Below are 15415 nucleotides of genomic sequence, written 5' to 3'. Positions count from 1 at the left end.
TGGCATAGCTCTGGAAATAGACGAAAAATCGTTCACTTATACACTTAAGATGGGTGAATTTTCTAATAGGTCAACCGTACCTCAGTGCAGCTGTTAATAACCATCACGAGACGGGGACGCCTGGGTGGCTCGGTCGGTGAAGCGTCTGCCTTCGGCTCAGATCACGATCCCAGGGTCCTGGAATCGAGCCCCGCATCGTCGCTCCCTGCTCAGCGGAGAGCCCGCTTCTCCCTCTCCCTCTGCCTGCCGCTCCCCCTGCTTGTGTTCTCTCTCTCTCTCTCTCTCTCTCTGACAAGTAAATAAATAAAATCTTAAAAAAGAAAAAAAGAACCACTACAACACGATAGCAGACGGAGCCCCACCCTCAGGAGCTCCCATTCGCGTCCTCCTTGCTCCTTTCCACAAGATGTCCCTCTGCCGCAGCCTGGGAGTCCCTGGGGGCTGGCTGGGTGGCTGTGACTCTCAGGTGGGAGTGGATTTCGAAGCAGCTCCCAAGGGAGGCCGATGCTGCTGACTCACGGACCACACCTGCAATGGCAAGGCCGCACGGCATCTTGGGGAGAAGTAGAGGAGATTTTTTTTTTTTCCTCTCGTGCATCCATCGTTGAAGCTCTTTTGCACATCCGTCCTGCTGACCTGACCGGTGAGTCTGGGCAGGGGGGCTGGCAAAGCAGGTGGGCGGTTCCCCGTGGAACCCCCTGCTCTGCTCCGCTGGGCACCTGCCTCGTGCTGCGCCTGCGCTTGCGGCCAGCGTTCAGGGTGGGGCCAGTGGCGCATCCTCCGGGCGTACAGCCCTGGGAGGCCTCCAGCCCACAGATCGAGGCCACGGCCTCCGTATCAGCCTTGTCAGCACGTCAATTGCCCGTCTGCTTTCCCTGGTAATTTCTTAGTCGGTTCCAAGCAGGAGCAAGGAAGAAGTATCAAGTGGAACCACGGGAGGTTGCCGACAGAACGGATCCAAATGGTAGAATCGGGCAATCTGGTACTGTTCAAGCTAACATTAATTGGCCACTCTCATATCCGAACACTAACTCTGTGCCAGGGGTTTTCAAACTTAGATCATATCAAAACCACCTGGGAATCTGGTAAAACTATGAAGGCCCAGCCTCAGTGGCCTGGATTGGTTTTCTAGGCTACGGGGAAACCTGCTACGGAGCAAGCAGGATGCTGATGGCTCTGCTTCCTTCATTCCAGCTCGGGGTGGCCCGCCGAGCCCCGGCCTGAGCCAGCTCCGGCAGGTTTGCAAGAAAGCAAACACAGTTTTGGAAATTGTGTGAGCCATTTGTTAAACAGAGTTGCTGTTAAAAATCAAATTATATGCACTTACAGTTACGTAAATTGTATGAAAAGCAAAGGAAATACATACTCAGAAGTCATCACTTCTTATCTTACTGCATTTTACTATCATCTGTGCTATGGGGGCTATTTTTCTCCATCATATGAGTGTATTAGAAATAATCTATGATGGTGTGTGGCCGCACACGTTCCACGAGGAGAGTGCTTACAAACCCTGCAAATCAGGGTTTACTCCCCACAACCAGTCCCTCAACATCCCCATTTCACAGATGAAGAAACAGAGGTTTGGAGAGTAAATGACTTTCCCAAGATCCCAGAGCCACAGTTTGAACCCAGACAGTTGATCTAGAAGCCCAGGTTTTTAACCATTATGCTCTGTCTGTGTACCCTTCCTGGGCTTGTGGCGTGAATCTCCACCCACCTTCCTGGAAAACACAACCCCCCCCCCCCCGCAACCCCCACCAACAACTGGCCTCCCTCCAGCATCCCACCCCTGTCCCCCAGCAGCCTAAAGAGCAAACCAGCCCGGGGTGGGGGGGGGGGCAGTGCCTGGGTGGCTCAGTTGGTTAAGCATCCGACTCTTGGTTTCTGCTCAGGTTGTGATCTCAGGGTCATGGGGTCAGGCCCGCATCAGGTTCTGTGCTGAGTTTGGAGCCTGCTTGAGAGTCTCTGTCTCCCTCTCCTTCTGCCCCTCCCTAGCCCCCAGCATGTGTGCACGCTCTCTCTCCAAAAAAAAAAAGAGCAAACCAGCAGGGCAGTGCCTATGACCTCTGAGCTCTGACAGGTCAGGTTTCTCAGCACTATCAGTGGGGGGCTTCAGTGCCCCAAGTCCAGTCTCCTGCAGGGTCTCCCCACCAGTGAATGTCACTACAGTTGAATATATGCACATTTAAGTAAGTTAAGTGAAATATGGCGCATGCTCTTGAAGCTGAAAAAAGTCCTAAAGAGATGGGGGTCTTGAGGCGGGAGGGAAGGAGGTCCAGCCTTACCGTACAGATGCGGGAGGCTGAGCGGAGGCAGGGAGAGGCGGGGGGGGGGCGAGGGGGGCGGGCTTTGCCACCCAGGCTGGCAGTGCTCTGCACCCCTCCCACCCCCCCACCCCCACCCAGCAGTGGCCCCTTGGCCCCTCAAGGGAGCCAGGAAGGAGAGAGGAAGGGGCAGTGGGAGATTTCCGGTCTGGTTTGCCCTCACCTTCCTGCTTCCTCTCCAGAACGCTGGGTCCCTGAAGGTTCTGCCTCCACATACCACTCCCACTCTGTTCCAAGAGGAGGAAACACTCAGGACCAAGAACCTCTTTGAATGTTTCTTATTTTTCCGTAAAAAGTGAAAGTAGGGGAGAAAGAAGAAAGGAAAAAGAAAAAAAAAAAAACAAAAGGAGGTCCTGATCAGTGTACGACATGGTGTTAAGAGAAGGTTAAGGGTGTTTTATTTTCTTCTGGTTCACCCTTTTTTTTTCTTACAAAGAGTACGTCTTTTTTATAATGAGGAGGAAACAAGTTATATTTTAAGAAGGAGGAGTGGGAGGACAGGGAATAAAGAGCAGGGGAAATAATCATAGCAAGTACACACTTGGAGGCTACAGGACAAAATGTACTTTCACATTAAATAATGTATCACTTTCTCCCATAGCCGTGCAAGCAAGAAGCACAGACACTGTTAATCCAATGTAAAAAATAGGAGAAAATGCTTATTCACGATAGCCGAGATAGGGAAGCAACCTAAGTGTCCATAGATGGAAGAATGGATAGAGAAAAGGTGATATATAATGAATAATAAGTGAATATTATATATATGATATGAATATATATGAATATTATATATATTCATTATATGTATATATAATATATAATGAAATATTATTTACCCCCAAATAAAGAAGGCAATCTTGCCATTTGAGACAACCTTGATGAGCTTGGAGGACATTATGCTAACTGAAAGAAGCCATACATTGTATGATCTCACTCATAAGTGGAATCTTGAAAGGTCAAGCTCAAGGAAGCGGAGAGTAGTGGGGGTTGCCAGGAGCTGGGGTTGGGGGTAAATGGAGAGATGTTAGCTAAAGAGTACAAAGTTTCAATTATGCAGGATGAGTAAGTTCTGCAGATCTAGTTTACAGCATAGGGACCACAGTTAATAAAATTGTATTGTTTGCTTGAAATTTACTGAAGGAATAGATCATCTGTGTTCTCACCACATACACACACACACACACACACACAAAATGGTAGCCATGTGAGGTGATGGGTGTGTCATTTAGCTTGATTGTGGTGTGGTGATCTTCTCACATTGTATACATATATCAAAACATCACGGTGTACACATTAAATATATACAACTTTGTTTGTTAATTATACCTCAATAAAGCTGGCAAAGATGGGGAGACTGAGAGCTGGGGGACTCTTGATATTCCCAAGGTCAAGGAGAGAGTCCGGGACAGAGTAAGGACGTGACTTGAAGCCTCTAAGCTCCAAACCCAGGATTCCTGCTGTTGAGTTGAGGTCACTCTCTGCACAAGCAATATCTGTGGACTGTCTACCCCAAACAAGCCCCCCCTTACTTCCCCAGATCCAGATGGGGACCCTCTGGCCCATGTACAATGAGACATCTTTGTCCCCTGACCATCGATGTTTTCTGGGGGTTGGGGGGGGGGGGCATCTGACTCAGGTAGGGCTGGCCAGAGTTCTTTCTGCTAGAATCTGGAATGGATCATGGAGAAATAGAGTGATGGGGGGCAGAGAAAGGATGAGTGTGATGTTGTTCAAGTGTCTGGGAATCATGTGTTTGCCCAATGACTTGGGGAACAGAGAACACCGGTCTACAGGCATATGAAAATAAACAAGAGGCACAGAAAGGAACAGAAATGAGAGATGAAGGGAGAATCTGAGTGACATTCTAAGCCCTTCATCAAGCTTAGCTGTTTCTGTCTACATTATCCTTATATAAATGCTATTGTTAGGGATCTTTCTTCTAATTAAAGGTAGACTGAGCTGATATCTATTACTTACAGCCAAAAGAATACAAACTAATAATTTATTAAAGCATGTTTGACTTCCAAACTTATCTCTCCAATTTTTCTAGAAGGAGGCTTATCTTCACTGCAAGCATCTACCGTTTTTTGTCATGGAAGAAACAATAGCAAATATAATATTTATCTGTGAAACCCAAAAGCAATCCTTTTACAAGAAGGAAACAAGGATGCCTGCTACCAACACTATTATATTCACTATTGTGAGCACAATAAGTTAAAGAAAAGAAATAAGAGAAATAAGTACTGGAAAAGAACAGGCAAAATTATTATAGATTTCCAATGATATTACTGTCCACCTAGTATATCCCCAAAGTCAACGGAAAATCATGCTGAACTAGTAAGAGTTTGGTAAGGTGGCTGGATACAATAAAATAAACAAACTATTCCACCGCATGCCAATAAAAAAACTATTTTAATGGATAATGGATAAAAGGTCCCACTAACAATAGCAATAAGAACCGTAATATCTAGAAATAAATCTAATGAGCATTAGGAAATACATATGCAAAATACCATAAAATTTACTCAGGGACCAAAAAGAAAAATTCAATATAAAGTTATACCCTGAGGTCCATGGCATTACTGGCCCCAGTTCTTCATCTCTCTCTCTGCATCCATTCCTTTCCTTGGCCTCACTGTGGGCAGAGTGTTCCTTCATCCCTTGGTTTTAGGCTTGACCACGTGACTTGAATTGGCCAACAGCATGTAAACAGAGTGACGACGCGCCTGTTCCGAGGTCCGGTCTTAAGAGCCTTCTGCTTGCCTCTCTGCATCTCTGCTATGAGAGAAGCTGCCCCAGACCTGGAGCCCAGAAGGGAATAAAAAGGGAGCAGACCTGAACTCCAACTTTAGTGAAGTGCTAAGTCCAACCAGATGCCTCTATAACTTGAAGCAGAGCCACCTCGCCGAACCAAGCCCAGATCAGCCAGTCTCCAGCCAACTCACAGACTTGTGAGCAGTAACACACACATATGTCTCAAGTCACTGAGTGTCAGGAGGCTTTGTTAGACAGTAAGAGCTAACTGATAAACTCCACATTCCTGGCTGGTGATATCCAGTATTGTAAAGATATGCCTTCTCTATAAATTAATCTATAAAGTTATGAGTGATGCCAATCAAAATGCCACTGGATATTTATTTCTCTGGGATTTTAAATATAAATTGTAAAACAAATTTGGTCACTAAAATTATGGGGGGGGGAACCAAACTAACGGAGGAGAACAAGATCTTCCTCCATCAGATACTAAGAGATACTGTGCAACTAGGATAGTTACACAACATGGCCACAAATTAACCAGTGGAACACAGTGGAACACAGCCAAGGGGGCAAAAAGGTGTAGACAGATGAGAGACAGAGGGGGAGGGAGAGAGAGAGAGAGGGAGAGAGAGAGAGAGATATGACGCCACAGACAAATAGAAATGATGCCATGTTACAAATTAACAGGAGTGGTGATAGATTATATGGTAAATAGCATTAAAACAACTGGCCATCCCTTTGAAAATATACATTTAAATTCCTACATCACCTTAGATACGAAAATGAATTCCAGATGGATTAAAGACCTGAATGTAATAAATGAAACTATAAATGTACTAAGAGAAATTACAGATGACTCTTGTCATAGTCTTGGGGTGGAGCAGGGCCTTGGAGGCAAGGCATCATCCAGAAGCCATTAGGAAACAGCCACAAATTTTACTCCATAATGAAATGCTCTATATAGCAAAAGACCATTGACAAAGTTAAACTACAAGGACAGCTTTGAGAGAAAATATCTGTAGCGTATCTAAGGGATGAAGGGCAAGTGGCCCTGACTTACTCAAAGCTCTGAGAGGAAGCAAAGGGCCAAATGTCCCCTAGAAAAATGGGGAAGGTTTTCGGCAGGCAGTTCACAAACGCCAACAAGCAGCGACAAGGAAGCCTAGGCCCTCGGCCTCGCACAAATCCATGACCGACACCCGCAGTGCCGGGGAGTGAGGCTGGCTGGCAATTCCACATGCAGGATTCTGTCCTCAGGCCCGCTTCCGGTGGGGCGAGGGCCGACAGGATCCACGCACAGTCGTCCGTGGGCTGTGACAGTTAGGAATGGCTTCCTGGGGCGCCTGGGCGCCTCAGTCGATTAAGTGTCTGCTTTTGGCTCAAGTCATGATCTCAGGTCCTGGGATGGAGCCCCAGGTACAATGGGGGCTCCCTGCTTAGTGGAGCGTCTGCTGCTCTCTCCCCCTCTGCCCCTCCCCCCTGCTTGTGCTCTTTTGCTCTCTCTCTCTAATAGATAAATAAAAATCTTGAAAAAATAAATAAGTAAATTAATTAACTAATTAATTAAATAAAATTCTCTGTTCTTGGAGGGGAGGGGTTGTGGGGGGACAGGGTAACCGGGTGACGGGCACGAAGGAGGGCACGTGATGCAATGAGCACTGGGTGTTCTATGCAACTGACGAATCCCTGACCTCCACCTCTGAAACTAATAATACACTATATGTTAATTAATTGAATTAAAATAAAATGAAATAAAATAAAATGCACGGTCTTGAAAACCTAGCAGCCCCCCCTCCAAGGGACCCACAGAGCTGAGCACCGTCTTAAGCTGGGAATGGAGCGGTCACCAATTTACGGCACAATCAACCTCATTATCCTGATCCGGTGACATCTTGTCTCAGTGAGGACACTGGGAGCGTCATTCTGAGGGAAAGAAAAGCCAGGATCGGTCCCTATTAATGAGCACTGTCCCGCTAAAGCCCCCCTGATCTGGCCCCGCTGCCCCCACCCCTGAGCTTCAGTCCCTCTATCGTCCCCGCCCGGGGCCTCCCTCCCCTCCCTCCCCCAGCGTCTGTCAACTCCACCGGGACACCCTTGGTGGGGCCCCCTTGGAAGAGGCCGTAGGGCACGAATCTTTCAAACTTTATTAACTCTGGTCTCTCCTGACCCCATCTCTTTCCCTTCCCAGGTAGAGTAACGAGGACAGAGTGGCCAGCACGGGCTGGGCAGGGGTGTGGCTCAGGTGCCCAGCTCGGGGCGCCACGTACATTCCATACCTTGTTTAGTCCTGGGCCCCAGGGAGCAGCTGGTGTCAGGAGGCTCATTGCACAGATGTGAAGACTGAGGGAAGCCGGGGACTGCGGGGAAGCCTCCGCGGCCACCCCCAGTCCTCGCTGTGCCCTGCGCCCACCTCTCTCTCTCTCGGCGTCACTGTCTCCAGAGGATTCCGGTGTTGGTGTCTGTCTCCCGCCCTGGCCGGAGCTCTGCCCTGCTCATCTTTGCACCCCCAGCCCGAGGCAAAGGGCAGAGGGCCAAGGTGTTGGAGGAGAAAAGAGCAAGACAGGAAAAGAGGGAATAAAGTGAGGGAGAGAGGGGGAAGGAGAAAATGCAAAAAAGACAAGCCAAGCGAGGCCCAATATGGGGCCCTGAGAGCAGGCTGAGCGGGGCGGAGAGGGGCAGCCCCGGGGAGGTCAAGACAGGAACTGGCCCATTGCGTTATGTACCTCTGTCCCAGTGTTGGCCAAAAATAGTGCTGCTCCCACGGGACTCTGCATGCACACGGCCTTCGGGATAGGGTCTCCGGTGGACCTGGGACACAGGGGTCAGTTCAGCCTCCTCCATGTGCTGCCCCAGGGCCCCTCAGGCCCAGAACGTTCCATCCTGCAGTTCTGCCCCCCTGCCCTCATGGCTGTTCCCACAGGAGCAGGCTCTGGGCCCACGGACCTGGCTCATAGCACCATCCTAGGCACCCCACACTCAGCTTCCAAAGCTGTTCAAGTCTGCCTGGCCCCGGACTGAAGGCCTGGGCTGGGACCTCAGCCTTTCCTTACCCTCCTGACCTGAGGCTCCGGCTCGCTGCCGGGCCCCGTCTCCGGGTGCTCTGGGCACTCCTGGGAGGCCCCTGTCCTGGACTCTGCTCAGCTGGCCCTCGCTTCCCAGATGCAGCCAGCTCCAGAGAGACCCTGGACACGCCCCTACTCCTCCCCGAGCCCCCGTCCCTCTCCAGAACATTCCTTGCTCTCATCATGATTGCAAGCATTAGATGGGAAAATGCCTCGTTTATCCTTGCGTCAAGAACCCAGACCATGGTCGTGTAGCCTGTGTTCAGCCTCCCAGATGTTCTATCATGGGTCTATAAAAAGAGTCTTAGAGGCAGTATTCCACAGGCAAAAATATGGACTGTTATCAACATCATATTCTGCCATTTCACATGCAATTCATCTGAAGAGTCCACTCATCCCTCCCACTCTCGGGGAAAAGAGGGGGAAAAAAGTTGCTTTTGTGCTTCCAAGACTGCCGTAATTTGCCCTGGAGAGAACAAAGGGGCATGAGTTATTAGCTCCGTTTTCTTCTTGAGGCAACCATATCTCTGAGAGATTAAAAGGCTCACTGTGTCACCAGGCTCCAGGGGCCGCGGGGAGCAGAGCCAAGCTCATCACTCTCCATCCCCAGAAAAGAGCTCTTCCCACCACCGTCCTGCCCTGCCTGCCAAAGCACTTTTACTGCTGTCTGTCGGCAGTCACATAATTTGGACCAAATGCAGACCAACCCCTCAGGACAGTGAAAGTAGAGACCGCCTCAAGGATTCCACTGAACGGGGTCGAAATGATTGAAAAATCGCTCCTTTCCAGTGAGGCTCCAAACAAAAGCAAAAGCCAACGAGAGAGCATTCTAGCATTCTGGCAACAGATGCTTCTGGGGAGAAGCATGTGCAAGAGGCTGCCGCCGCTCACTCAGTCTCTCCACCTTTGCCCTGCAAATGAGCCACTCTCGCAAAGGCAGATGCATCGGATTTCCAGGGCCAATGGCGAGAACGCCCCACGGGCTGGAAAGAATGAGCATCCTCGAGGTCACCCCCCTCTCTTGGCTGCAAAGAGACACACCCACCCTTCGTGGCTGGCCGGCTGACTGGCGGTCACCTCCATCCCATGAAGATGCTGGTCAGTATCCAAATGACCCCTCTACTTGGAAGCCCTCGGCTCGGCTCAGCCTGGAGACCGTTGCTATGTGTGGGGAAGGTTTTTCCCCCAAGCACTGAATGTAATCGCAGGCCGGGAGAAGGCTGTGCGTGCTTTGGGATCCAAAGCTGGTTTGGGGATGATTGCAGAGGACAACAGTCTATCTGGGCAGGACTATAACCTTCCAAAGAGAGACGGAGAAGTTGCGGCATGGGGGAAAAAAAAAGCAGGCCTTTTGGGAACAAAAGGGAGGGTGGCAGGTGCCCAAGTCGGGTGTCAAAGGTTCTCCTCTGAACAGAGAGGGGTAAGAAATGATGGGAGGAGGGGTCAGACAGAGGCCATTTCACGGTGTCTTCACAGTGTCTCTCTCGCAGCACCTAGTTGGGAGATTCCCCCCCTCTCGGAGCCCCCAGCTCCTCATCAATCAAATGCAACAAATAATTGTCCCAGCTTAGAGGGGGAGGGTGAAGTGAGGCCTGGATATACCGTGTGGTGTGTAAATGTCCCTGCATTGCATTCAGTGCTCAACACGCAGTGGCTCTTAGGGGCAGTGGTATCTGGTACACGCCCGCGAAGATCTCAATGACGCGTCTATACATGGCGGAAGCTCCGATGGGCGGTGGTGATTAATAAAACTGGAAACAATCACGTATGACTTCAGAAATCCAACGTCGGGTACGCCCGATCTATCAAAATGTTGCTTCCTCTGGCAAAGCTAATCAAAGGGGGTGTGATAGACTGGATTGCGCCCCCCTCCGAAATTCATTTATTGAAGCCCTAACCCCCGTCTTTGCAGAAGGGGCCTTTAAGGAGGTAACTGAGGTTAAATGAGGTCACGAGGGTGGGGCCCTGATCTGATAGGATTGGTGTCCTTATAGGCAGAGGAAGAGACAGCAGGAGTGACTACACACAGAGGCAGGGCCCTGGGAAAGCAAGGAGAGGAGGCAGCTGTCTGCAGGCCATGAAGCCAGACCTCCCAGCTCCCTGATCTTGGACTTCCAGCCTCCAGAACCGTGAGAAGATAAATGTCTGTCCCTTAAGCCACCCGCTCCGTGATATTTTGTTTTGGCACCCCAAGCTGACTAATACAGTGGGTCTTCAGTCCCATCTGTCCTTTGCTGCCACCAGAGTCATCTTCCTGGCACTTGTGGCCTGCCCTGTGGGTGCCACAGGGTGGCCCGGGGGCCTCAGAGCATCACAGGTATGCGTAGTATACCCTCAGCATGTCCATGTGGTTCCCCCTGTCCAGGATGCCTCTCCCCTCTTCTCCACCTCAGCATGACCAGATGGTGAGCACCCAAGGGAGAGGTCTGCTGCAGACCTTCTTAGAACGAGGAGCACATAAGAGAAGTGTTACGTCCTCTGCTGAGAAATGGGTTCCCAGCAACCCTTCCTTTTCCTCCTTCCTGGGGTGGGCCCCGCGGTGGCCCCCCAAAAGATGTGTCCACATCCCAACCCCAGGAACTTCTGAATGTGACCATATACGGGACAAGGGTCTTTGCAGATGTAATTAAGGATCTCGAGATCCTCTTGGATTTAGGGTGGGCTGTAAAAGCAATCTAAGTGTCCTTATCAGAGAAAAGCAGAAGGAGATCTGACACAGAGACTCCAGGGAGTCGGCCACCAACGGTGCTGCTGAGATGGGCGTGACACAGCCAGGAGCCCGGGACGCCTGTGGCCCTTGGAAGCTGGCAGAGGCGAGCAACAGAACCTCCCTGAGAGCCTTCGGAGGGAGCATCTCCCTGCCAGCACCTCGACTTCAGACTTCTGGCCCCAAGAACCATGAGAGAATGCATCTCTCCTGGGTTAAGCCACCAGGGTGTGGTAACGGATACGCCACCCCATCCCCTGCTTCAGCCCCTAAGCTTAGCTTAACGGACAGGCAAGATCATGTCATGACACAAAGTTCCTGATGACAATAGTTCTGGTGGTTTCCTGAGGACTTGTTCTGTGTAGACCCTGGGGTAAGAAAATTCCATGTTCTCATTCTGGATGAAGAAAAGGAAGCTCAGGGAGGTTAGGGGACATGCCCAAGGTAACAAAGCCTATATCTGACCTTGAATTGAGGTCATCAGGGTGGGGCCTTGCTCTGATAGGTTAGTGCCAGAATGAGGACCGAGTCTGTCCAACTCCAAAGCCAGTGGGACACTGAATGTCCAGGTAACAGCAACAAACACTCTGTAAACCCCAACCTGTGGCACAGTGACTACAAATAGTGTCGAAATCACAAACCCCAGCACAGCCAAGGAATCGGTAGTTCTTTGGGGTTGCAGCAATCGGATTTGATCTCCTGCAACATTCTGGGGTCTGAGCAGGATCGTCACCACACCCTTAGGTCCCCTGGAGACCTAGAAGACCCAAACACCTGGTCACATTGCATGAGCCCAATCATTCAGCAAAAATCCAAATTCGGTAGCATTTGCAGTGCTCCAGTCTGTCTGCTGTTGACCCTGCTGTCCACCCTGCCTGCAGCGGGGTTCAGAGGAAAGACAGGCAGGTGTGCACAGAACAGCGGTCCCCCCTCCCCCCCGCACAGACACACAGCAGGGCCTGGGAAGGACAACCGCAAGCTGGTGGTGAAAGGCACTTACTCACTCATTCATTCTACAGATTTCTCCTAGGTCCTAAAATTAGAAGCAAGAACTACGTAACTGGTCTGAGCACTCTTTAATCCCCACCATCTAACACCCTGTCTGATACAGAGTAGAGGCTTAGTAAACGCTCTCTGAGCTGAGCTAAGTTGACAGAAGGGGAAAATGAAGCCCAGCGAGGCGGGAGTCTTAGACAGGCTCAACCCCAGGACTAGAAGGCAGAGCCTCTGAATCAGGCCAGTGAGCAGCTCTGCAGGACTGATGGGATTTCAGGAGCCAGCACTGCGGGGAGAAGAGGCATCCTGGACAGGGGGAACCACATGGACAGATGCCCAGAGGTGGGAAAAGGTGAGCTGTGTCTGGGGGGCAGGACCAGCCCAGCCTGCCTGGGCACTGGCCTGCCTTCCTCTCCTCTCCTGGAGGCCACACACTCAGCTCTCGGAGCTGCGAAGGGCTGTAGATGTTTTTCCTGTAAATGTCATCCTATAATGTTTCCAGAAGGAAAATCATGTTAATTGCCTAAGTTCAAAGGAGTCCTCGGTTCTCCTTGCTGCCTTCTCACAGATCCTCAGATGAAATGGAACGTGGAAACACTGATGCTGCAGGGTCGGAAAGAGCAAGTCATGGTCCCCGTAATTAAGTGCCATCACAGACAATGGTAGCGTGAGTCAGGTTTAGGGGACAGCATTCCAAGGCAAAGCAGGTGTTTTCATTTCCTTGGGCTGCTACGAGATACTACTGCAAGCTGGGTACCTCCAGGGGCTCCCAGGAGAGACCCCTTCCTTGCCTTCTTCCAGCTCCACGTGGATACAGGTGTTCCTTGGCCTGTGACAGCATCGCCCCAATTGTCTCTGGGTTCCAAGGTCTTCCTGGTAGGTCTCCTCTCCTTCTTCCTCTTTTTTTTTTAAGATTTTATTTATTTATTAGAGAGACAGAGAGATCACGAGCAGGGGGAAGGGGTAGAAGGAGAAGCAGACTCCCCGCGGAGCAGGGAGCCTGACGTGGGACTCGATCCAGGACCCTGAGATCATGACCTGAGCCGAAGGCAGACACTTAACCAGCTGAGCCAGCCAGGCGCCCTTCCTCTCTTTCTTCTTCTAAGAACACTAGTCATTGGACTTAGCGCCCACCCCAAATCCAGGATGATTTCATCCTGAGACCTTTAACTTAATTACATCTACAAAGACCCTTTTTCCAAATAACAGCACATTCAGAGGTTCCCAGGGTTAGGACAGGGACATATCTTTTGGGGAACACAGTTTCCACTCTGGGAAAAGAAGAAAAATGTCCAATGCCTGTGGAGGCCCCACGCTTTCCTTGAAGGGCACAAATTCGATGTTCCACAGATGCTTCTCTGTGGCCCATGTTCCAAGGGAGCCACCTAACCCATGGCGGAGGCCTTCTGTCTCTGGCCAGGCCAGTGACCAGATCAGATATGTCCATCATTCTAAGAGGCAAGATGGATGCGGGAGAGACCAAATAATTGAAGGGAAAGACATCAGAGCTGACAGGGACCCCGCCGGGTACAAGGTAAAGTCCTCAGGCCACCAGGGACTTTGACCGACACCTGATCATGGGACCCATCACACAGTGTCCACACTCATTAAATCAGGTAAACCTCTCAACAACGCTGGCAGGTGACCACTTGCCCCAGTGAGAAGCTACGTGCAAAATCACTCAGACTGCAAAGGCCTCGCCAACACTCACTGACTTCCGTATCAAAACTGACCTGGGTCTGATCCCTGGGGTGAAGCAGCTTAGGAATAAATCTATGCCACGGAGTTAACAGAACTCCTCCCAGGTTGGCCTTTTGCCAGAGGTTTTGAATGAAGGTGCTCTCTCCTGGTATGGAAGGGGTGAGATTCTATGCCAATGCATGGACATCAGTACAGAGGTTGGGGGGAGGGTGGTAGCCACAGGTATTTGGGGCAAATCTGCCCTCTGAAGCCTTAGAATCTCATGGTCACTGGCAAACACAAAGCCTGATTTATTTCAGGAGGGGACCATCCTGACAGTATGAGTCTGTATGAAGTCCGAGCACATCCAAGGGTCTTTACAAACTCTTAGAATGCACAAGCCATCAGGCCAAAGTCTCTGAGGCCTATGAAAGGCCGGAGTGGTCCAAGAAGGCTGCCTTGGAGGAAGGGGCATGTGGAGGATTTGGTTACCAGGAGGGGCATGAGTTTGAGCCCCATTTCATGTGGAAACCAACATGCTGCTACATCCAGAAAGAGAGCAGCTACACTCCCGCAAGTAGACAGAGCCAGATATAAATGGAAAGTTCCAGGGCCAGAGACTTCTGCTCTTCCGCTCTTCTCTTCACGACTGCGTGATCTTAGGAAAGCGGCTTGATGACTTTGATCCAGTTCCTCCTCTGTAAAATGGGAAGAACAGACCCCACCCTGCCCGCATCCCATGGTTGCCATAGACACAAAGAATTAAGAACCATGAAGGACATTCTGTAAGATGTCGCCTGCATGCCTGGGACGGTTCCCATGGGGTAGGATCGGTGCCTGAGGCTGGAGGGGGGACTTGGAGCATTGGGGAGGCGGTGGAGATGAGGCAGCCTTGACGTGTCAGCTGCCCAAAAATTGCAGCATCTGGAAAATTCACTTTGATGAACTCAGCTACCCGCCACAAATCACTGTATTTTAAAATCCCTTTCCAAAACAAAACAAAAAACCCCTTCTCTGCAGAAGGCTCCAAGTGAGATGTTTTTCTCTCCTCTGATAGAAGATGGAGAGGATGCTGAGCAGATGCTGACGGGACATGGCCCCCACGGGGCCACAAAGGCCCGTGGCCAGCAGTGTCCATGAATTATTCGCATGTCAGTGTGACCCTGGCCATTTCTTTGGTTATCTTCTGACATCTAGGAGGGCAGGGACCCCTATTCTGCCAGTTGGTTTTTAAAAAAATAATGACCTGAGCACTGCACACGCCCGACTGGATACCCCCCAGGCTCCTCCCCTCATCGCCCTCCAAGCCAAAGCTTCCCTCGGTGGGTTCGCCTCCACCCTGCCCTCCCACCTCCGCACCTTTGCTCAAGCTGCTCCCTCTTCCTCGAGGCTCTCTCCCTCTTCCTCCACCCATCACCATGTGCCTCAAAGCATGTGGCTCCCATGATCCACTCTCAGAAGCTTCTAGGACCCTGCCTCTGCCCAACCACAGCATGGCATGGGTCCCACTCCTCCCCCGCACCGAGCATTTAGTGTTGAATGAGGCACATGGCTGGAGGGGCGCTGCTGTTCATGTTTGCAGCCCAAACGCTACGGGGGGCCTGCCTGGCACTCAGCAGGGGTGTGGCAAGTGTTGGAGGAATGCAGGGAGTGTCGGCCTCCTCGCTGATCTGATGAGGTGGTCTCCTTGCTGCCACCATACTTGCCTGTCTTGGTGCTTCGGCTCCACCTGGCCAAATCCTAACCCCCCTGCAACTCCCGCTTCCTTTAGGAAGCCTTCTGGGGTTGCGGCTGTCTTCTCTCTTGATCTCCAAGTCAAAGCCACAAAATTTAGCACTTCCTGACATCCTGTTTTCCATTGTTCTAAAACTGTTTCTTGCACATCACTG

At 50.8% G+C, this 15415-nt stretch overlaps 1 long non-coding RNA gene across 2 annotated transcripts; it reads right to left on the bottom strand.

The window, feature by feature from the left end:
• Nucleotides 1-4730: 4730 nt before the first annotated feature.
• Nucleotides 4731-7890, bottom strand: LOC113910059. Of its 2 annotated transcripts, none has more exons than XR_003515896.1 (3): nucleotides 7358-7753; nucleotides 6889-7004; nucleotides 4731-5125 (listed from the first exon to the last, which is right to left on the bottom strand). It is a non-coding gene; the product is annotated as an uncharacterized LOC113910059 (long non-coding RNA). The 2 variants fall into 2 exon arrangements; XR_003515897.2 differs by lacking the exon at nucleotides 4731-5125 and adding an exon at nucleotides 7805-7890 and having other exon boundaries at nucleotides 6575-7004; nucleotides 7358-7577.
• Between the last annotated feature and the right edge of the window lie 7525 nt (nucleotides 7891-15415).

The sequence above is a fragment of the Zalophus californianus genome, chromosome 6, assembly GCF_009762305.2.
Source record: "Zalophus californianus isolate mZalCal1 chromosome 6, mZalCal1.pri.v2, whole genome shotgun sequence".
Lineage (NCBI taxonomy): Eukaryota > Metazoa > Chordata > Mammalia > Carnivora > Otariidae > Zalophus > Zalophus californianus.
The sequence above is the reverse complement of the archived record's forward strand: the minus strand, read 5'-3'. Positions and strand labels throughout refer to the sequence as shown.